At 46.5% G+C, this 22,545-nt stretch overlaps 1 protein-coding gene across 6 annotated transcripts in view; it reads left to right on the forward strand.

The window, feature by feature from the left end:
- Positions 1-224: 224 nt before the first annotated feature.
- LITAF (lipopolysaccharide induced TNF factor) overlaps positions 225-22,545 on the forward strand; it is a 108,691-nt gene continuing 86,370 nt past the window's right edge. For 3 of the 6 annotated variants that reach the window (XM_081560389.1, XM_081560386.1, XM_081560385.1), the window contains exons 1-2: positions 7,207-7,512; positions 9,107-9,218. The gene's annotated coding sequence lies outside the window, so the exon portion shown is untranslated. Of the gene's footprint in view, positions 519-4,074; positions 4,136-7,206; positions 7,513-9,106; positions 9,219-22,545 lie in introns of those variants that run through there. The other 3 variants (XM_081560387.1, XM_081560388.1, XM_081560390.1) reach the window with 3 other exon arrangements.

The raw sequence follows: 22,545 nt of genomic DNA on the forward strand, positions 1-22,545 counted from the left end.
CCAGAATACTGGAGTGGGTTGCTGTTCCTTTCTCCAGGAGATCTTCTCGACCCAGGGATCGAACCCAGGTCTCCTGCATGGAGGGCAGATTCTTTATCATCCGAGCCACTAGGGAAGCCCTAGTCTCATCCTGAAGGTTGGGCAGAGCCTACTCAAGTCTCGCGAGAGTTTCAGGATCCCGGGAGATCCAGATTCCTCTGCCCCTTTCCTGCCTGCCTCGCTTCACCGCCGCCATGCGGGTAAGTGTTGCCGCCAGTTTCCCAGTTGCTGAAGCAGACACCCCAGAGTCATTCTGAGCCCTTGGCTGCCCGCCTCTGCCAGGGGCTGGTCACGAAATGTCCCTTATGGACTCTGTCACGGCTTTAAAACCCAGCATATCTGACTAGTGGTTCTCTCTCCCTCTTGAGAAAAAAAAAAAAAAGAGGAAATTAAATTGTGGCAGGTTATCATTGATCTAGAGAAAGCCGCACAAAGGTCTGTGGTCACCTTTCTCTGAAGATACACTTTACACGATTGCGGTAAGTGCAGTGGGTAGGCGACCAGGCCAGCCGGCTGATCTCTGCTGTCCCTAAAGAATACCTCAGGACCCGGCAGCTGACTGCGCCCACCCCAAAGGGGCTCTGGGGAGGTGGGGGCCCCCACAGCCAACCCGTTCTGCCGGAGAGGAAGTCATGGAGGGCTCAGAGTCACTGCTGCCCCTCCTTGAAGCTGTGTCTTCTTTGGGGGCAACAGTCTGAAACTGATTGTGGTGATGGATGCATAACTCCATGAAGACACAAAACCACTGAATTGTACTCTTTAATGGGAAATCACAGTGGTATGTGAATTACAACTCAGTATATCTAGTTAAAAAAAGAAAACAACAATAACAAACATAGGTGTCCTGTGTCTGCCCAGGTGGGGGGCCAGGTCTGCTCAGACAAATGAAATGTGAAAAAAAAAAAAAAAATGAGACCACTCAAGTTTTATCTGATAGCAACAGTCAGAGCTAACACTTCTTTCTTTCTTTTTTTAAATGTTTATTTATTTATTACTTTGCTGCACCGGGTCATAGTTGCGGCATGTGGGATCTTCCATCTTTGTTGCAGCACTTGGTATCTGTAATTTAGGCGTTTGAACTCTTGGTTGCGGCATGTGGGATCTAGTTACATAGCCAGGGATCAAACCCAGGCCCCCTGCATTGGGAGCATGGAGTCTTAGCTGCTGGACCACCAGGGAAGTCCCCAGAGCTAGCCTTTCTTTAGTGCTGGTGATATGCTGGTTAACTCCTCTGACTCTCACCACAATTCTATCAGGAAGAATTATTACACCCCCACCCTTGACAGATGGAGGAACTGAGGCACACAGTGGGACTGTGACCGGCCAAGCTCACACAGAAAGAAGTGTCTGAGCAAAGTTTGAACCCCACAGTCTAGCTCCAGTACTTTCACATCTGCCTCTGATACAGGCAAGAGTAAAGAAGACAATAGTATAACCATCAAGTGTCCCCTAGCTCAGGAGTGGCACCCCGAGTTTTTATCAGCACCAGTTAAACCACAGGCTGGTCTAGTTCCAGACACCCTGCGATAATGTGAAGAATATCTTTTTTTTTAAATGACTAATTGAAGTGTAGTTGATTTATAATGTTATGTTAGTTTCAGGTGTACAGCAAAGTGATTTAGTTATACATACGTATATATCTATTTTTTAAAGATTCTTTTCCCATATAGATTATTATAAAATACTGAGTATAGTTCCCTGTGCTATACATTAGGTCCTTGTTTATCTGCATGCGTGGGAGCTAAGTCAATTCAGTTGTGTCCCACTCTTTGCGACCCTGTTGACTGTAGCACCCCAGGCTCCTCTGTCCATGGGATTCTCCAGGCAAGAATACTGGAGTGGGTTGCTGTGCCCTCCTGCAGGGGCTCTTCCCGACCCAGGGATCAAACCCACATCTCTTATATCTCCTGCATTGGCAGGAAGGTTCCTTACCACTAATGCCACCCTATCTATTAGTGTACATATGTTCATGAAAGTGAATGTGTTAGTCCCTCAGTCGTGTCCGACTCTTTGTGACCCCATGGACTGTAACTGCTAGGCTCCTCTGTCCATGGAATTCTCCAGGCAAGAATACTGGATCGGGTTGCCATTTCCTTCTCCGAGGGATCTTCCCATCCCAAGGATCAAACCAGGGTCTCCTGCATCACAGGCAGATTCTTTACCATCTGAGCCACCAGGGAAGCCTGTATATGTTAATACCAAACTTTTAATTTATCTCTCTTTTTCGCCTTTGGTAATAGTAAGTTTGTTTTCTATGTGTATGGGTCTATTTCTGTTTCTGTATGTAAGTTCATCTGTATCAGATTTCGAAGAAGGAAATGGCACCCCACTCCAGTACTCTTGCCTGGAAAATCCTATGGACAGAGGAGCCTGGTAGGCTGCAGTCCATGGGTTCGCTGAGGGTCGGACAGGACTGAGCGACTTCACTTTCACTTTTCCCTTTCATGCATTGTAGAAGGAAATGGCAACCCACTCCAGTGTTCTTGCCTGGAGAATCCCAGGGACGGGGGAGCCTGGTGGGCTGCCGTCTGTGGGGTCGCACAGAGTCGGACACGACTGAAGTGACTTAGCAGCAGTATCAGATTTTTTTAGGTTCCACATATAAGCAACATCATACGATATTTTTCTTTGACTTAGTATAATAATCTCTATGTTCATCCATGTTGCTGCAGATGGTATATTTCATTTTTTTTATGGCCGAATAGTATTCCATCATATATATGTACCACATCTTTATCCATTCATCTGTCAGTGGACACTTAGGTTGCTTCCATGTCTTGGCTGTTGTCTGCAGTGAACATTGGGGTGCCTGTACCTTTTTGAATTACACTTGGGAAGCCCCTGTCATCATATTATTTCTCTGTATGTATGCCCAGGAGTGGGATTGCAGGATCATAAGTTAGCTCTATTGGAGAATCAGATGGTTGGATGGCATCACCGACTCAATGGGCATGAGTTTGGGTAAACTCCAGGAGTTGGTGAGGGACAGGGAGGCCTGGTGTGCTGCAGTCCATGGGGTTGCAGAGTCAGTCATGACTGAACGACTGAGCTGATACTGATACTGATTTTTAGTTTTTTAAAGGAACTTCCATATCATTTGAGAAAAGTGCAACTTTCTGTAACTCATCTTGTTTCAGCCCTATCCGCCCTCCCCAACTCACTTCCCAACCTGCCCCCTGCTGGGTTCTTTTATCATGAATCATATTATCATTTCATTCATAAGTTCCTTAGAATGTACCTCTGTGATAGGAACTGTCTCAAATAACCACATTTTCATATAACTGCCACTTTCACACCTATAAGAAGTTCACAATTCTGTAATATCCTCTCAAATCCCATCTCCACCTGCCGCCCCCTGTTGCTTCCTAAATGTGTTTAAGGGCTGGTTGGTTCAAATCAAGAGGCAAAATCTGTACATTACATTTGGCTGGTGTTTCTCTTAGATCCCTTGTAAGCAATAACAATTCTCTCTTTTGTATTTCCTTGCCTTTTAGTTGTTGCAGAAAGTGTGAGATCCTTCCTCTTAAGCATTGATTTGCTGCCTCTTAAATGGCCTCCAGCAGAAATTCGAGGGCTGGGGGTAGGGGGTGGAGGGGGCAGGAGATGGTGGTGGCTTGGCCCAGCCTCCAGGCCTTGTGCAGAGCCTGTATTTCCACCTTACAGGTTATCTGAAATGAAATAAAATCAGGCCTGGGTAGAAAAGGGAGGCTTGTTGATGTTGGCAGCAACTGTGCTAAGTCACTTCAGTCGTGTCTGATTCTTTGTGACCCTATAGACTGTAGCCCGCCAGGCTCCTCTGTCCATGGGATTCTCTAGGCAAGAATACTGGAGTGGGTTGCCATACCCTCCTTGAGGGGATCTTCCTGACCCAGGGATTGAACCTGCATCTCTTATGTCTTCTGCATTGGCAAGCGGGTTCTTTACCACTAGTGCCACCTGGGAAGTCCTGACAGCAACTAAATATATTCATTTGTCACAAATGGTGTCCATCCCACCTTCAAAGCATATATGGAACCTGCCCTTTCTCTCTTGCAGTGGATTGGAGGAGGTGAGAGGAGAAGCAGGGCTGGGGTGCTTGGAGGTTCCCACAGTCCAGGTAAGAGCTGGTGATGTTCTGGGCCAGGGTCATGGCTTAGATGAAGAGGGGACAGACTCCAGGAGTGTTCTGGAGGTCAACTTGGTCTGGCACAGTGACCACAGAGGGCAGGAGGTATCCAGGGTGCTTTGTTTATCTTTAACATTTTTGGCCACACTCTGAGGCATGTGGCATTTTAGCTCCCCAACCAGGGATCAAACCTGCACTCCCTGAACTGGAAGGCAAAGTCTGAACCACTGGACCACCAGGGAAGTCCCCGGAGTGCTTTGGATGGCAGACTCCTTCCTCTCTAGGGGGAAGCAGCCTTCCTGCCCCGGGCTCATGTGCACAGACCCCCTCCTCCCAGCTCCCAGCTGCAGCTGGGGAGATGAAACACACCAAAATGAGGGTGACTCACTCCTCAGCATGGACCACCCGCACCCCATGCTCAGCCTTCCAAAGAGAAGGAGCCAACAGTGGAAAGAGAGAGGGTGGGACAAGAATGCCAGAATCAGCTGCTTCCCAGTGCCATGAGCTTGGACAGCTCAGTACCTCTCTGAGCCTCAGTTTCCCCATCTGGGCAATGGAATGCCCATTTCTACCTGGGTGTTGGAGAAATTTAATGGTGAGCTGCTCTTAAGTGGTGGTCTTGAGGAAGAGAGCCCAGGTGGCCACAGGAGAGACAGGAGGATGTGAGGACTGACTGATAGGGAGGCTGAGCATGTTGGGAGCACTGTCTGCAGCTGATGAGGGTATGAGGCCAGGCACCTCCCAACTGGTCCTTGAGCCCCACTAGGGTCAGCCTCTGAGCACCCTGGTTATAGGCAAAGCAGAACTAATGAGGGGGGAAGTGCTTGGGGTGCTATTTGTGATTCTGCCAAGCCTTGGGCCATTTCCTTTTAAAAAAAGAAAATAAATATATATCTATTTTACCGTGGACCATTTTTTCAGAGTCCTTTTGTTGTTTAGTTGTGAAGCCATGTCTGACTGTGACCCCATGGACTGTAGCCTGCCAGGCTCCTCTGTCCATGGGATTTCCTAGGCAAGAATACTGGAGTGGGTTGCCATTTCCTTATCCAGGGGAATCTTTCTGACCCAGGGATCAAACCCAGGTCTCCCGCACTGCAGGCAGATTATTTACCACTGAACCACCAGGGAAGCTCTTGGTGTGTTTTAATTCCTCACAACACCCAGCCAGGTGGAAATGGCCGTTCCCATTGCCCACATGGGGAAACTGAGGCTCAGAGAGGTACTGAGCTGTTCAAGCTCATGATGCTTATTGAATTTGTTACATCATCGCTTCTATTTCTGACATGACCTCCATAGTCTTTGAGAGTTTCCTTATTTCTGGGAGACATGTCCCAGATCTATCTTATACCCTTTCTACTTGGAATCAGCCATTTGTCAGAGGGCCCTTGTTCCTTTTGGTGACATAAATGGGCGTGAGGGATCACAATGTAGACATTAAGGTGTTATTCCCATTGGGTTATCATTGCATCAAGGTGTGAAACTAGAGATACTGATCGTTTTCATTCACATTTAAGATTACAAGGTTTTCATTTAACTTATTTGATTTTGTGTATCTCTCCCTTTTTAAATTTTTTACACAGAAAATATTGGTTCCTAATAACATTAGCACACATTTCTTATCATCTTTATCCTATATTATAAAGCTGACAGTTTCAACCTAATAATACCAGTATAATCACTACCTATAAGATGACCGAGTGCTGTTGAGGATTTCATTGTGTTTCTGTTTCTTTGTGATTCTGTGGTCCTTCGGATAAAGCCCTTTCGGGATATATAATCAAACTGCTGTCTTAAAGTCCCTTCCAATGATCCTTCTCAGTGTGGTTGCAAGTTGACATTCAGTCAGATTTATTCATTTCTGCTGGGCATTTTTATTTTAAGGTGTTTTTTTTTGTCTGCCTTTGCTTTGTAATTTTATAAACTGTTTGCATTTACAAAATAAAAACTGAAACCAGATACACTCAGAGAAATCTAGCTTCCGCATCTGTTCCTTTCACTAATTACCTCTCTCCCCATAGGTAACAGGTTTGTTAGCTTCTGATTTATCTTTCCATTGCTTCTTTCTTCCTTCTTCTTCTTCTTTTGTTTTTTCAACAATTTTGTCCCAGAAAGGAGCAGTAATATATAAATATATGAAGAAGTTGAAATGTTAATCCCTGTGTCAACTCCGACTCTTTGCGACCCCCATGAACTGTAGCCCACCAGGCTCATCTGTCCATGGAATTCTCCAGGCAAGAATACTGGAGCGGGTTGCCATTCCCTTCTCCAGGGGATCTTCCTGACCCAGGGATCGAACCCGGGTTTCCTGCATTGCAGGCAGATTCTTTACCATCTGGGCCACCTGTTTATGTATGTATATATATTTAATATTTATTTATTTGGTCATGCTGGGTCTTAGTTGTGGCATGTGGGATCTAGTTCCCAGACCAGGGATCGAACCCAAGCCCCATGCATTGGGAGTGCAGAGTCTTAGCCACTGCACCACCAGAGAAGTCCCCTCCATTCTCTCTTTCTGAAAATATAAGCAAATGTATACACATCTCCCACATATTCAGAAGCTAGAATATATATCATGCACACACACTTCTGCTCCTTAGATTTTGTTTTTGTTTTTTTCTCGTAAACCTGTATCCTGGAGATCCCTCCCTGGCAATATTAGGAGAGCATCTTCATTTCTTTTCACAACCGTTGTGCACTGTCCTATGTGGACGTCCAGTTTATTCAACCAGTTTCCCCTTGGTGGATATTTGTACTGTGTCCAGTCTTTGCTGGTGCTATTAGTGCTGCAACAACAACAAAAAGCTTTGTGCATACGTGAATTTGTATTTTGGGGGCAGATTCTTACATACTCTAACCAGATTGGTTTTTTTAAAAAAAACTTAAGATTTTTAACATTTTAGAGCAGTTTTAGGTTCACAGCAAAATTGAGAGGACCTCGTGGGAATTTTAGTCATAACTGTGATACATGTTACCCAGGAATTGATGGTGCAATGGGCATGCGTAGCAGCTGTGCTCATGTGTGGGTGGAGGTGCCACTTGCTGAGGCAGGAAGTGCAGATGGGGCTCTTTCTAACCTTGTATCTTGTGGTTAACAAGTGAGCTGGTGGTGGAGGGAGCAGGAGTCAAGGTGGGGGAACTGAGGCTGAGGTATGCAGGGACATGCAGACAGCAGGGTTGTCCAATTTTAGCTGATTGGGAGGTTGCAGGCAGTTCTTGGAGAAGGGAGCAGAGTGGGTCTGGCACACCTAGCACTCCCAACTGCAGCTCCTTCTAAAGGGACTGTCCTCATCTCCCAGGCAGGAAGCAGGTAGGGAAGGGGACCGATGTCCACCACTGCTGACTGCAGCCTCCTCTGAACCCCAGCTGGGGTAAGTGACACCCCCCCACCCCCACCCCGCTCCACCCGCCCTGCAGGCCAGGGGAAGGCAGCCTGAACCTGGCCCAGACCTGGGAGACAGACTGCCCTGGATTCAAACCCCAGCTCTGCTCTGTGACCTTGGGCAAGCTGCTTAACCTCTCTGAGCCTCAGACTCTTCTGTCCAAAGGGGATGAGGCGGGACCTGCCTTACTGTGATGAGGACACTGTGGGAGTGTGGATGGGAAGTGCCTGGCACACAGTAGGTGCTCCCCGCTGAGGACTAGCCATCCCTACCGTGCTGTGAAGGGGCTGGGGCTCAACCATTGGGAGCCCTGGTTCCTACCTTTTCTGAGCTGGAGCAGCTATGAAACCCATGGGTGTGAGAGTCAGACAGTGAGTGAAAGTCACTCAGTCGTGTCTGACTCTTTGTGACCTCCCCCATGGACTGTAGCCTGCCAGGCTCCTTCGTCCATGGGATTTCCCAGGTGGGAATACTGAAGTGGCTTGCCATTTCCTCCTCCAGGGGATCTTCCCAACCCAGGGATGGAACCTGAGTCTCCCACGCTGTGGGCACATTCTTTACCATCTGAGCCACGAGGGAAGCTGAGAGTCAGACAGCTGAGGTTCAAATCCTGGCCTTGCCACTTCCTCTCTAGCTGACTTTTTCTACTCTCTGTTCCAGTTTCCCCATCTGTCAAATGGGGATGATGAGACCACCCACCTCACAGCAGTGTTGGGAAGAAGAATTGAGCTCAAATGTTTAAAGTGCTCAGTCCAGAGCTGGGCATGCAGTAACTAATGTCACAAAGAACCATGACAGGGGACCGTTGTCTGTGGTCAGCTGCTCAGGTCAGAGCCTGAGGGGCACCAGGGCAAGGGGCAGGGATTGTGCAGGTTTTGTAGCCCCTGAGTGGGCAGGCACATGGGCCCTGCTAAAAAGGTCATCTCTTTAAGAAGGGAAAGTCAGGGGGCTTCCCTGGTGGCTCAGTGGTAAAGAGTCCCGCCGGCCAATGCTGTCCGATCCCTGGTCCAGGAGGATCCCATGTGCGGCGGAGCATCTGAGCTTGTGTGCCACAACTGTTGAGCCTGAGCTCTGGAGCCTGGGGTGGAGCCCTATACTAAGGTCACAAAAGAGAAATCTCTGGAACTGGCTGGTCCACACCCGGGAGCCACAACTGCTAAGCCCAGGTGCCACAACTACTGAAGCCTGTGTACCCTAGAGTCCATGTGGCACAAGAGAAGTCACCGCAATGAGAGCTCGTGCATCGCAACTAGGAGTGGTCCCCACTGACCACAACTAGAGAAAAGCCCTAGTGCAGCAACGAAGATCCAACACAGCCCCAAATAAATAAATAGAATTATATGTTAAAAAAGCAGGGGCACTCAGAACTCTCTTACACATATAAAATCTTTGAACATATGTGAAAGATTGTGACTCACGAGTTTATGAGGGAGCTAGTAAGATGTTACAGCCAATTCAAAGGAGGATTAAAAAAGCCCAGACACAGGCAGACAATGCGGAGTGCCTAAATGAATTTGCAGACAGGTGCAAAACTGGTCAGTGTACAAAGGGCAGACATCAATTGTGTCTCTACCGGATGTAGGTCATTTGCATTTCTATGGAGGAGACTCATTTGCATCACAATCGGTTTTCTACCTCGTGGGAAATACCTTGAAGACTCTGCAAGGCCAGGATGACCCAGGAGGGTGCACTAGGTAAGACACGTGGCCATCTTTTTGCCCAGTTCAAAACCTTTCATAATTTTACACATACATACACACACACAGTCACAATCACTAACAAAGGCAGTCATTCACACACAGCCACATCACATATAGGCCTCCCTCTGTGTGTGTCTGGGTGTCTCTCTGACTCTCCTTTTGTGGTGATAGTGATTCAGGCTCCCACCTCCAGCCTTTGCTCCCCCTGCCCAGCACACATCTCCATCAGCCCTCTGCCCACCCACATCTTGCTCATCTCTCCAAGCTTCCAAGTAATGCCTCTCTGAGCTGGAATCTCTCTTTCCCCTGCACCTCATCCCGTCCTTACTTCCCTCTATCTTCCATGAGCTTCCACGTGGGCACCCATGTAAGGTAGAAGGAGCCTGGACTCCAGAATCGTTCAGTCTGAGCCCCACATATGGCACTTGCCTGTCATATGACCATGGGCAAGTCACAGCTCTGAACCTCAGTCGCCCCACTCATCAAGTGGGATGATAACAGACCCATCCTCATGGGTTGTTTCTATTTTGTTTTGAAGATTAAATTAGCAGAGGCAAAGAATGCCTCTTTGGCACAGGAGAAGAGGGTGACAGAGGATGAGATGGTTGGATGGCATCGTTGATTCAATGGACATGAACTAGGGCAAACTCCGAGAGATGGTGAGGGACAGGGGGGCCTAGCATGCTGCAGTCCATGGGATCGCAAAGACTTGGACACACTTGGTGACTTAACAAGTGACACACAGGAAGTGCTCAGTACAGGTCAGCTGCTGTGAAAATGGGGCTCCTAATCCCTTTTGAATGGGTAGCCTGCTAAAGGGCTCAGTCAGCAGGTCAGTGGGGGAGGGGTCGCCTTCCAACAGCTGGAATGGAGGGTCTCCTTGGCCCCCCCGGACCTGCCTCCCAGAGCTACCCCCACCCAGCTGCTGTCGATCCCCAGAGCTGGGATTAAGCAGAGACGCTGCCAGGAACCCCAGCCCATGGAGGGGTGCAGGGACTGATGGCTGCAGCTGGACTGAAGTCCCCCGGGCTGCAGTGATGGATGGGGGGCTGGTTGGTGGAGGAAGTGGCCGCTCTGGATGACAGCTGGCCAGGCGCTGATGGATGTCACAGGGGAGCAGGGATGGCAGGAGGATTGCAGAATCTAAGAGGCTGAGGGAGGCTAAAGCCCAGCCACTGGAAAAGCCTGCCTGGGGCTCAGCTAGAAGAGTTAGGGCTGGGGATGGGGAGCAGGCATTGGAGACCTTGGATACTTCCTGGATGCTTCCTCCTGGAAGTCCTGGATACTTCCTCCTAGAAACGCTGTTGTGAGGCCAACACCTAAAGGGCCCATGAACTTCAACATTAGACTCTCGTGGTTGAGGCTAGTAGCATCAATAGCAGTGTGATCCCAGTCAATCCTTATAACCACTCGGGTAATGGTTTACTATTTTCCCACGTTTGCCTGTGGAGACACTGAAGCTTAGATGAGGTCAAAGGAGCCAAGATCTGTCTCAGAGCAAAACCTTTTCTACCTCCCATGAAGCCAAAGGGTCCTCTGAGTAGCACTCAGGAATTCTTCCTTAATCTTTCATTCATTCATTCATCTGTCCACGAAACCCCAGCTGACTTCTTCCTCCATGCTGGGCCCTGGCTGGGTGCCAGAGATACCCTTGTACTCAGACACGGCCTCCGACCTCACAGAGCTCAGTCCCCAGGAACAGATAGACCAAAGGCACACTATCCCAACTCTGGACTTGGGGGTATGGAGTGGTCAGGGATGGCTTCCTGGAGGAGGTGGACCCTGAGCAGACACCTGAAGGACAAGGGGAAGAAAGAACCCATTCTTCTCTGGGCAGGGCAGTGAGTAGGAAGGAAGGAAGGAGGACTTTTCAGTGGTGGAGACAGTTGAGCTGTATCCTGAATGACAAATAGTAAACAGAGATATGGGCAGGGTTTTCCAGCAGCAAGAAGAATACACACAAAGGCCCAGATGCAGGAATTGCCATAGGGTGAGGGGGTGCAGAAGGTCCCAGTGGATCGTATGCAGGAGCCTGGGTTGGAAAAAGAAATGGTACATGATTGGATCAGAGACAAGACAGGGTGCAGGTCTAAAAGGCTTTTTTTTTTTTGGTGATACAGTTGACATAAAATGTATAGTTTCAGGTATGCAACAATGATTTGATATGTGTATATACTGTAAAATGACATCACAACATGTTAGTTAACACTGATTACCTCGCAGTTTTTTTCTTGTGATGAGAACCTTAAAGATCTCCCCTCTTAGCAACTTTCAAATACATAATAGTACATTATTGTTAACTGTAATCACCAATGCTGTGCATTATATTCACAGGACTTATTGATCTTATAACTGGAACTTTGTGGCTTTTGACCCCCTTCCGCCATTTCATGCCTCCCCATCCTTACCCCCTGGCCTCTGGCAATCACCAATCTGTTTTCTGTATCATTTGGCTTTTTTAGATTCTGCATATAAAGTGAGTCATAACAATTTTTTTCTTTCTTTGTCTGACTTATTTTGCTTAGCATAATGCCCTCAAGGTCCATCCATATTGTAATAAATGGCAAGATTTCATTCTTTTTTATGGCTGAATAATATTCCATTGTATATATATACCACATTTTCTCTATCCATTCATCCATCAGTGGACACTTAGGTTGTTTCCATATCGCTATTGTAAGTAACTCTGCAATGAACATGCAGATGTCTTTTTAAGATAGTGGTTTAATTTCCGTAGGCTATATACCCAGGACTGGAACTGATGGATCATATAGTATTTCTAATATTTTGAGATACCTCCATACTGTTTGCCATAGTGGCTGCACCAAGTTGCATTCCCACTCTACGCACCGGAGTTCCCTTTCCTTCACACCCTCACCAGCACTCATTGTTGTTCCGTCACTCAGTCGTGTCTGACTCTTTGCAACTCCATGGACTGCAGCACACCAGGCTTCCCTGTCTTTCACCAGCACTTGTTATCTCTTGTCTTTTTTGTTAATAGCCATTCTGACAGGTATGAGGGAACAGGTTTTGAATACTGTGAAGGGTGTGACTTTATCCTAAGGCTGATAGAGGGCCACTGACTATGACAAGCAGGAGAGTGACTCATGAGATCTGTATTTTTAGAAACAGAACCCTGCCTGCCATTGGGAGGGTGGATTAAAGTGGAGCCTGGAGGCCACTGGGAGGCCTAAGCAGTGATTTAGGAGAGAGACTGAGGGTCCAGCCGGGGCAGGGATGGGTGGTGGACATTGGGCATTGAGGATGCAGAGTGGACAAGGCTGGAGCAAATAATTTCCTGAGCAAATGTTATCACAGAGAGGCATAGATGTCCTCCTCACCTGTTTATATGCCTTTTATAAATGACAAAGCATTGGGTTAAGTTTTGAGGGGTTCAGTGGCACATTGAGGCTCCATTAGCAGGTGGTAGAGCCTCTATGGAAACCCCGGAGTGCCCCTTTAGAAACCTAATTCTGGTCTTCTTCTGGGTGGCTTTCAACCGAGTTGCCCTTCCAGGAATGATCTGCAGGGGGAGAAAGAGAGCAGGAAACGTACCCCCGAGGCCAAGAGACACCCAGCCAGAAGGGGGCGCTGCGGTCACAGGCGACGGGGCCAGCTGCATCCCGATTGCAGGCGGAGCACTGGGCCGCCTGGGTGGGGGCGGAGTCAGCTCTTACCGCGGTTTACAGAGGAGGAACTGCACGCCCAGAGATCAGGAGAGGGTCTCCCAAGGGGTGAATCAGCGTCTCAGGATACCGCCTAGTCCACTGCTCCTGCTTGGAAACCTGAACTGTGTTTCCCAGTTCTGAGAGCACCAGAGGGAGCTTGGAGGTCAAGAGTGGGGTCCAGGACTCCCAGACTTTCCCTTAGGAGTAGGAGCCCCCGGTTTCACCAATACCCAATTCAGTCCCGCTAGCAGGCCAGGGAGTGATGGAGACGAGCCTCAGGATGTGGTCCACGGAGTGAGCCAAGACTCCCTGAAAGAAACGTCCAGGCTTCTCCCAGTGGGTGGGCACTCGCCAGACCTTGTATAGAAAGGGCGGTGAGGGAGGGGCAACACCAGGTGGCAGGCACCCTTCAAGCCCGGACATCCTGTGGTTCATCTTCCCTCTTCTCCGTTTTCTAACTCAGGGTTTCCAGAGTGGCAGCCGCTGACATGCTTGCCTGGCATGTCTCTCGCTGGTGTGTGGGGCTCCAGGGTAGAGGAAAGGGATCAAGACTGGTATAAGTGCCCCCTTCTGTGGCCTGGGTTTCTTCTTGCTCCTCAGCAGTTAGCTTTAGCGAGCCCAGCGCCGGGGTGGGTAGAGAGGTGAGAAGCCAGTGGGTTCAAACCCTGCAGCTGCCACTCAACTGCATGTGACCCGGGGCTCCACTCCCCTCTCAGCCTTGTCTGTAAACTGGGGAGACTGAACCCCATTTTGTGAGATAGCTGCCTTTTCTGTGAAGATTTCCCCACACAGGCATGGCACAGGGAGGGGGCTCTATCTCTCTCTGGCAAATCCCTTTGGGCCAGTTATAGTATGCTGTGGTGAAGCTAGGATTAGGACTTTGGATAGAGGAAAACAATAGAATGGGAAAGATTAGAGATCTCTTCAAGAAAATGAGAGATAACAAGGGAACATTTCATGCAAAGATGAGCACAATAAAGGACAGAAATAGTATAGACCTAACAGAAGCAGAAGGTATTAAGAAGTGGCAGGAATACACAGAAGAACTATACAAAAAAGCTCTTAATGACCCGGACAACCATGACGGTGTGATCACTCACCTAGAGCTAGACATCCTGGAATGTGAAGTCAAGTGGGCCTTAGGAAGCATCACTACGAACAAAGCTAGTGGATGTGATGGAATTCCAATTGAGCTATTTCAAATCCTAAAAGATGATGTTGTTAAAGTGCTGTACTTAGTATGCCAGCAAATTTGGAAAACTCAACAGTGGCCACAGGACTGAAAAAGGTCAGTTTTCATCCCAATCCCAAAGAAGGACAGTGTCAAAGAATGTTCAAACTACTGCACAATTGCACTCATCTCACATGCTCAAAATCCTTCAAGCTGGCCTTCAACAGTATGTAAACCGAGAACTTCCAGATGTACAAGTTGGATTTAGAAAAGGTAGAGGAACCAGAGATCAAATGCCAACATCCGTTGGATCATAGAAAAAGCAAGAGAATTCCAGAAAAACATCTACTTATGCTTCATTGACTACGCCAAAGCCTTTGACTGTAGATCATAACAAACTGGAAAAATCTTTAAGAGATGGGAATACCAGACCCCCTTACCTGCCTCCTGAGAAAGCTGAACGCAGGTCAAGAAGCAACAGTTAGAATGGGACATGGAACAATGGACTGGTTCAAAATTGGGGAAAGAGTATGTCAAGAATGTATATTGTCACCCTGCTTATTTAACTTATATGCAGAGTGCATCATGCGAAATGCCAGGCTGGTTGAAGCTCAAGCTGGAATCAAGATTTCTGGGAGAAATATCAATAACCTCAGATATGCAGTTGACACCACCCTTATGGCAGAAAGCAAAGAGGAACTAAAGAGCCTCTTGATGAAGGTGAAAGAGGAGAGTGAAAAAGCTGGCTTAAAACTCAACAGTCAGAAAACGAAGATCATGGCATCTGGTCCCATCACTTCTTGGCAAATAAATGGGGAAAAAGGGAAACAGTGACGACTTTATTTTCTTGACCTCCAAAATCACTGCGGATGGTGACTGCATCCATGAAATTAAAAGATGCTTGCTCCTTGGAAGAAAAGCTATGACAAACCTAGATAGCGTATTAAAAAGCAGAGATATCACTTTGGAACAAAGGTCTGTCTAGTCAAAGCTATGGTTTTTCCAGTAGGCATGTATGGATGTGAGAGTTAGACCATAAAGAGGGCTGAGTGCTGAAGAACTGGTACTTTTGAACTGTGCTGCTGGAGAAGACTCTTGAGAGTTCCTTGGACAGCAGGGAGATCAAACCAGTCAGTCCTAAAGGAAATCAACCCTGAATGTTCATTGACAGGACTGATGGTGAAGCTGAAGCTCCAATACTTTGACCACCTGATGCAGAGAGTTGACTCACTGGAAAGGACTCTGATGCTGGGAAAGATTGAAGGCTGGAGGAGAAGGGAATGACAGAGGATGAGATGGTTGGATGGCATCACCAATTCGATGGACATGAATTTGAGCAAACTCTGGGAGATAGTGAAGGACAGGGAAGCCTGGCATGCTGCAGTTCATGGGGTTGCAAAGAGTCAGACACGACTGAGTGACTGAACAACAACAAAATATCAGAGAGATGAATTTCCCACACAAAAGAATTCCAGATAATTCACCTCAATCAGCCTGGTTTTCAAGGTTACCACCAACAGTGATACGTCATCTTGAGGGAATGTACCCTTGATATGATTGTTGGCAATGCCATTTCACCTCTATGGTCTTCCTCCCAAAACACAGACTACATTCTTTTTTTTTGGAGGTGGGGCATGGGGCTCATAGGATCTTAGTTCCCCAGCTGGGGATCGAAGCTGTGCCCCCTGCAATGGAAGTCTTAACTACTGAGTGGACAGAGAAGTCATGAGGAGACAATCAGACAAACCCCGGCTGAGGGACTTGACAGTTATTCCTGGAAAGAATCAAGGCGATCAAAACCTTAGGAAAGTCTGAGGAATTGTCACAGCCCAGAGCAACCTACATGTAATGTGGTGTCCCAGATAGGCTTCTGAAACAGAAAAAGACTTTAAAATTAGAATAGACTTTAGAAATTAGAATAAAGAAGAGAATTTAGTAAATAAAAATGTATTAATGTTAATAACCAACCAGTGAAGTTGCTCAGTCGTGTCCGACTCTTTGCGAGTTGGACTGTAGCATCCAGGCTACTCCATCCATGGATTTTTCCAAGCAAGAGTACTGGAGTGGGTTGCCATTTCCTTCTCCAGGGGATCTTCCTGACTCAGGGGTTGAACCCAGGTCTCCTGCATTACAGGCAGTTGTTAATAACAGGGGAAGCTGAATATGAGTTCCCTGTGCTACTTTCACAATTTTTCTCTGAGTCTGAAACTAAAATTTGAAGTTGATTTTTAAAATTTAAGGATGGGCATGAGTTGGCTGTTTTTTTCTTTTTTCTTTTCTTTTGCCACATGGACCTGGTGGCCTGGGGAGCTTCCCTAATTGAGGATTAGACCCACGTCCCCTGCCATAGAAGCACAAAATCTTAACCACTGGACCACCAAGGAAGCCAAGATGGCTAATTTTTTTTTTTTTTTTTTGACTAATGAAGACATTAAAAATCTCACAACCACTTTCACTCCCCCATTGTTTCATAAAAGAAAGGAAGTCCATAACAGAAGGGAGATCTTCATCTCAGAATGGACAAGAGTTGAAACGGAGTAAGCCCAGATTAATAAAGAATTCAGACTCTGTATATTTCTTGTTTTGCCAAGGACCCATGAGAAGTTGGGCCTGGAGAATAAGGGTAAAGTGAGAAATGGTAAAAGCAAACCACAGTTGAGAATACGAGATGCTGGACAAAAGCTGGAATGTGACTTGTAGTGTAAGGTGCTGGGGAGTGGCAATGATGGGTGGCAGGGCTGGCAGGTGATGGGGCTTCTGGGCCAGTAGGGTGACCAGCTGTCCCGCCCACCTGGGACCAAGGGGTTTCCCAGGCCTTGCACCTTTAGCTTTAAAACTGAGACTGTGTGTGCTCAGTGGCTCAGTTATGTCTAACTCTTTTGTGGCCCCATGGACTAGAGCCCACCAGGCTCCTCTGTCCATGGGATTCTCCAGGCAAGAAGACTGGAGTGGGTTACCACTCCAGTGACTCTTCCCAACCCAGGGATTGAACCTGCATCTCTTGCATCTCCTGCATTGGCAGGCAGATTCTTTACCACTAGTGGCACCTGGTCCTGGTGTTCAAAAAGTTTTACTTTTGTTTTACTTTTGAAAGATTTGTTAGCCAAAGAAACCACTCCACTCATGACACACAATTTCAATTCTTTAAGGAAGATTATTTGACTTGATTTCAATATACAGTCATTAAAAAAAAATAGAAATAAAAACAATAGAAGTAACCGTACATACATCATCAAATTGGGTCCACCAACATCCAGAATTAACAGCGCTGTCCCTTGTTAACAGTAATCTGGAGTACCAATTGGGAAAGGGTCCTGGACGGTGCATTCACTCCTTGCATGAGACTTCAAATTTCCAGGGGCTTCCACTTACAATTCTAGGCTGCAAACTGATATCATTATCAGCTTGTGAGCAAAAATGCAGCTCTGGTTTTACTTCACCCTTTTTATAGTGCTGTTTGTTTCACCTTGTGAGTTAATAAAGCAGAAGTAGATGTTTTTCTGGAGCTCTCTTGCTTTTTCTATGGTCCAACGGATGTTGGCAATTTGATCTCTGGTTCCTCTGCCTTTTCTAAACCCAGCTTGAACATCTGGTACTTCTCAGTTCACGTATGTTGAAGCCTGGTGTGGAGAATTTTGAGCATCACTTTGCTACCATGTGAGATGAGTGCAGTTGTGCAATAGTTTGAACATTCTTTGGCATTGCCTTTCTTTGGGATTGGTATGAAAATTGACCTTTTTCAGTTCTGTGACCACTGCTGAGTTTTCCAAATTTGCTGGCATATTGAGTGCAGCACTTTCACAGCATCATCTTTTAGGATTTGAAGTAGCTCAGTTGGAATTCCATCACCTCCACTAGCTTTGTTTGTAGTGATTCTTCCTAAGGCCCACTTGACTTCACATTCCAGGATGTCTGGCTCTAGGTGAGTGATCACACCATCATGGTTGTCCGGGTCATTAAGAGCTTTTTTGTATAGTTCTGTGTATTCCTCCACCTCTTCTTAGTATCTTCTGCTTCTGTTAGGTCCATACCATTTCTGTCCTTTATTGTGCTCATCTTTGCATGAAATGTTCCCTTGTTATCTCTCATTTTCTTGAGGAGATCTCTAGTCTCCCATTCTATTGTTTTCCTCTATTTCTTTGCATTGATCACTGAGGAAGGCTTTCTTATCTCTCCTTGCTATTCTTTGGAACTCTGCATTCACATGGGTATATCTTTCCTTCTCTCCTTTGCCTTTCACTTCTCTTCTTTTCATGGCTGCTTGTAAAGGCTCCTCAGACAACCATTTTGCCTTTTTGCATTTCTTTTTCTTGGACATGTTCTTGATCACTGCCTCCTGTATGATGTCACAAACCTCCTTCCATAGTTCTTCAGGCACTCTGTCTATCAGATCTAATACCTTGAATCTATTTGTCACTTCCACTGTATAATTGTAAGGGATTTGATTTAGGTCATACCTGAATGGCCTAGTGGTTTTCCCTACTTTCTTCAATTTAAGTCTGAATTTTGCAGTAAGGAGTTTATGATCTGAGCCACAGTCAGCTCCCAGTCTTATTTTTGCTGACTGTATAGAGCTTCTCCATCTTCTGCTGCAAAAAATATAATTAGTCTGATTTTAGTATTGACCATCTGGTGATGTCCATGTGTAGAGTCATCTCTTGTGTTGTTGGAAGAGAGTGTTTGCTATGACCAGTGCGTTCTCTTGGCAAAACTCTATTAGCCTTTGCCTGCTTCATTTTGTACTCCAAGGCCAAACTTACCTGTTACTCCAGGTATCTCTTGACTTTCTACTTTTGCATTCCAGTACCCTATGATGAAAAGAACATATTTTTGGGGTGTTAGTTCTAGAAGGTCTTGTAGGTCTTCATAGAACCGTTCAACTTCATCTTCTTCGGCATTACTGGTTGGGGCATAGACTTGGATTATTGTGATATTGAATGGTTTGCCTTGGAAACTAACAGAGATCATTCTTTTGTTTTTGATTGCACCCAAGGACTGCATTTCAGACTCTTGTTGACTATGATGGCTACTCCGTTTCTTCTAAGGGATTCTTGCCCACAGTAGTAGATGTAATGTTCATCTGAATTAAATTTGCCCATTCCAGTCCATTTTAGTTCACTGATTCCTAAAATGTCAATGTTCACTCTTGCCATCTTTTGTTTGATCACTTCCAATTTACCTTGATTCATGGACCTAACATTCCAGCTTCCTATGCAATATTGTTCTTTACAGCATCGGACTTTTCTTCCATCACTAGTTATATCCACAACTGGGCATTATTTTTGCTTTGGCTCTGTCTGTTCATTCTTTCTGGAATTATTTCGCCGTTGATCTCCAGTAGCATACTGGGCACCTACCGACCTGGGGAGTTCATCTTTCAGTGTCCTATCTTTTTGCCTTTTCATACTGTTCATGGGGTTCTCAAGGCAAGAATACTGAAGTGGTTTGCCATTCCCTTCTCCAGTGGACCACATTTTGTCAGAGCTCTCCAGTATGACCCATCTGTCTTGGGTGGCCCTACACGACATGGCTCATAGTTTCATTGAGTTAGACAGGCTGTGGTCCATGTGATCAGTTTGATTAGTTTTCTGTGATTGTGGTTTTCATTCTGCCTGCCCTCTGATGAATGAGGATAAGAGGCTTATGGAAGCTTCTTGATGGGAGACTGACAGTGGGGGAAACTGGGTCTTGTTCTGATGGGTGGGGCCATGCTCAGTTCAGTTCAGTCCAGTTCAGTCACTCAGTTGTGTCCAACTCTGTGACTCCATGGGTTGCAGCATGCCAGGCTTCCCTATCCATCACCAACTCCTTGGTCAAACTCATGTCCATTGAATCGGTGATGCCATCCAACCATCTCATCCTCTGTTGCCCCCTTCTCCTCCTGTCTTCAATCTTTCCCAGCATCAGAGTCTTTTCCAATGAGTCAGTTCTTCTCATCAGGTGGCCATGATATTGGAGCTTTAGCATCCAGAGAAGGCAATGGCAACCCACTCCAGTACTCTTGCCTGGAAAATCCCATGGAGAGAGGAGCCTGGTAGGCTGCAGTCCATGGGGTCACGAAGAGTCGGACATGACTGAAGCGACTTAGTAGCAGCAGCAGCAGCAGCAGCTTCAGCATCAGTCTTTCCAATGAATATTTAGGACTGATTTCCTTTAGGATTGACTGGTTTGATCTCCTTGCAGTCCAAGGGACTCTCAAGAGTCTTCTCCAACACCATAGTTCTAAAGCATTAATTCTTCAGCTCTCAGCTTTCTTTATGGTCCAACTCTCACATCCATACATGCCTACTGGAAAAACCATAGCTTTGACTAGACGGACCTTTGTTAGCAAAGTAATGTCTCTACTTTTTAATATGCTGTCTAGGTTTGTCATAGCTTTTCTTCCAAGGAGCAAGCATCTTTTAATTTCATGGCTGCAGTTCCCTGGTGTCTCAGACTGTAAAGTGTCTGCCTGCAATGTGGGAGACCTGGGTTTGATCCCTGGGTCAGGAAGATCCCCTGGAGAAGGGAATGGCAACCCACTCCAGTACTCTTGCCTGGAAAATTCCACGGATGGAGAAGCCTGGTGGGCTACAGTCTATGGGATGGTAAGGAGTTGGACACGACTGAGCGACGTCATTGCACTTTCACTTTGCAGTCACCGTCTGCAGTGATTTTGGAGCCCAAGAAAATAAAGTCTGTCACTGTTTCCATTGTTTCCCCATTCATTTTCCATGAAGTGATGGGATCACATGCCATGATCTTCGTTTTCTGAATGTTGAGTTTTAAGCCAGCTTTTTCACTCTCCTCTTTCACCTTCATCAAGAGGCTCTTCAATTCCTCTTCACTTTCTGCCATAAGGGTGGTGTCATCTATATATCTGAGGTTATTGATATTTTCATGCTCAGTAAATCTTTAATCCAATTTTCTGTTGATGGACAGGGCTGTGTTCCCTCCCTGTTGTTTGACCTGAGACCAAACTATGGTAGGGCTAATGAAAATAATGGCCACGTTCTTCAAAAGATCTTGTGCACCCACTGTTCTATCCAATCCCCCTGACCCTGCAGCAGGCCACTGCTGACCCACGCCTCCACTGGAGACTCCTGGACACTCACAGGCAAGTCTGGGTCAGTCTCTTGTGGGGTCACTGCTCCTTTCTCCTGAGTTCTGGTGTGCACAAGGTTTTGTTTCTGCCCTCCAAGAGTCTGTTTCCACAGTCCTGTGTAAGTTCTGTAAAGAAGACCCAGCACAGTCCAAAAAAAAAGTCTCATCCAGGGAACTTCCCTGATGGTCCAGTGGCTAAGACTCCATGCTCCCAACACAGGGGGCCTTGGTTCGATCCCTGGTCAGGGAACCAGACCCCACATGCTGCAACTAACGATCCCATGTACATCAACTAAAAAAAAAAAAAAAAAAAAATCCTGCGTGCTGCAACTAAGACCTGGCGAAGCCAAGTAAATAAATATTAAAAAAAAAAATCTCACCCAGGAGGGGTGCAGCCAGGCCTGGGGGTGCTGAGTGGGCTCCTCCCTGGTGAGACGCTTGTCCCTTGGGGTCAACTCAGGAAGGGAGAGGAAGCCACAGTCCCAAGTCCTCAGGGTGTGGCTCCCAAGTGCCCTTGCTCTGTTCTGTGCACCATTTTATCACCCGTCAGAAATCCTCTTCTGGTCTAGTGTTAAGAGCAGGGTCTCGGGAGCCAGCCAGAGCTGTGCCTCAGTTTCTTTGTACCATTGAGATAATACTAGTGCCTCATGAGTCGATTGTTGTGACGCTTTGGTAAGTGACTATAGAACAGGGTCTGGCATGCAAGAAGCTTGTGTGAGATGTCCTGAGATTATTCTTAGAGTTTCTTGCCCATGTGTTTATCAAAGATCTCCGAATCTAGATGAAGACCCCAAGGTTCTTTCCCATATGACCCAGCACTTCTGCTCCTAGGCGTGGACCCAAAAGAAGCAAAAACACACAGACATTTGTACAGGGATGTTCATAGCAGATTATTCATCATACCAAACAGAGGGACCAACCCAGATGTCTGTCAGCTGGATGAGCTGACAAACAAAATGTGGGGTATCTGTACCATGAAATGCTACCAGTCAATAAAAAGAAATAAAGTATTTCTTTTTATTAAAGTATAGCTGATTTACAGTATTGTGTTAGTTTCAGGTGGACAGCAAAGTGAGTCAGTTATACATATATGTATCTATTCTTTTTCAGTTTCTTTTGCATTGTAGGTTATTACAAAATATTGAGTGCAGTTCCCAGTGCTATACAGTAGATCCCTGTTGGTTATCTATTTTATATATAGTGGTGTGTATATGTTAATCCCAAACTCCCAATTTATCCCCCTCCCCAAGGAATGAAGTACTGATATTGGAACCGATTGGTGTCATTTCAGGGGGGCTCTGAAGAGCTCTGTACCACAGTCCTTTATGTCTCAGTGCAGAGAAGAACTCAGCGAGAGCAAAGTGGTAGATAAGAAGTGATTTATTAGAATAGCTTGCTA

This window comes from Giraffa tippelskirchi, chromosome 13, assembly GCF_054371585.1.
Source record: "Giraffa tippelskirchi isolate mGirTip1 chromosome 13, T2T-mGirTip1v1.2.pri, whole genome shotgun sequence".
In the NCBI taxonomy this organism is placed as follows: Eukaryota; Metazoa; Chordata; class Mammalia; order Artiodactyla; family Giraffidae; genus Giraffa; species Giraffa tippelskirchi.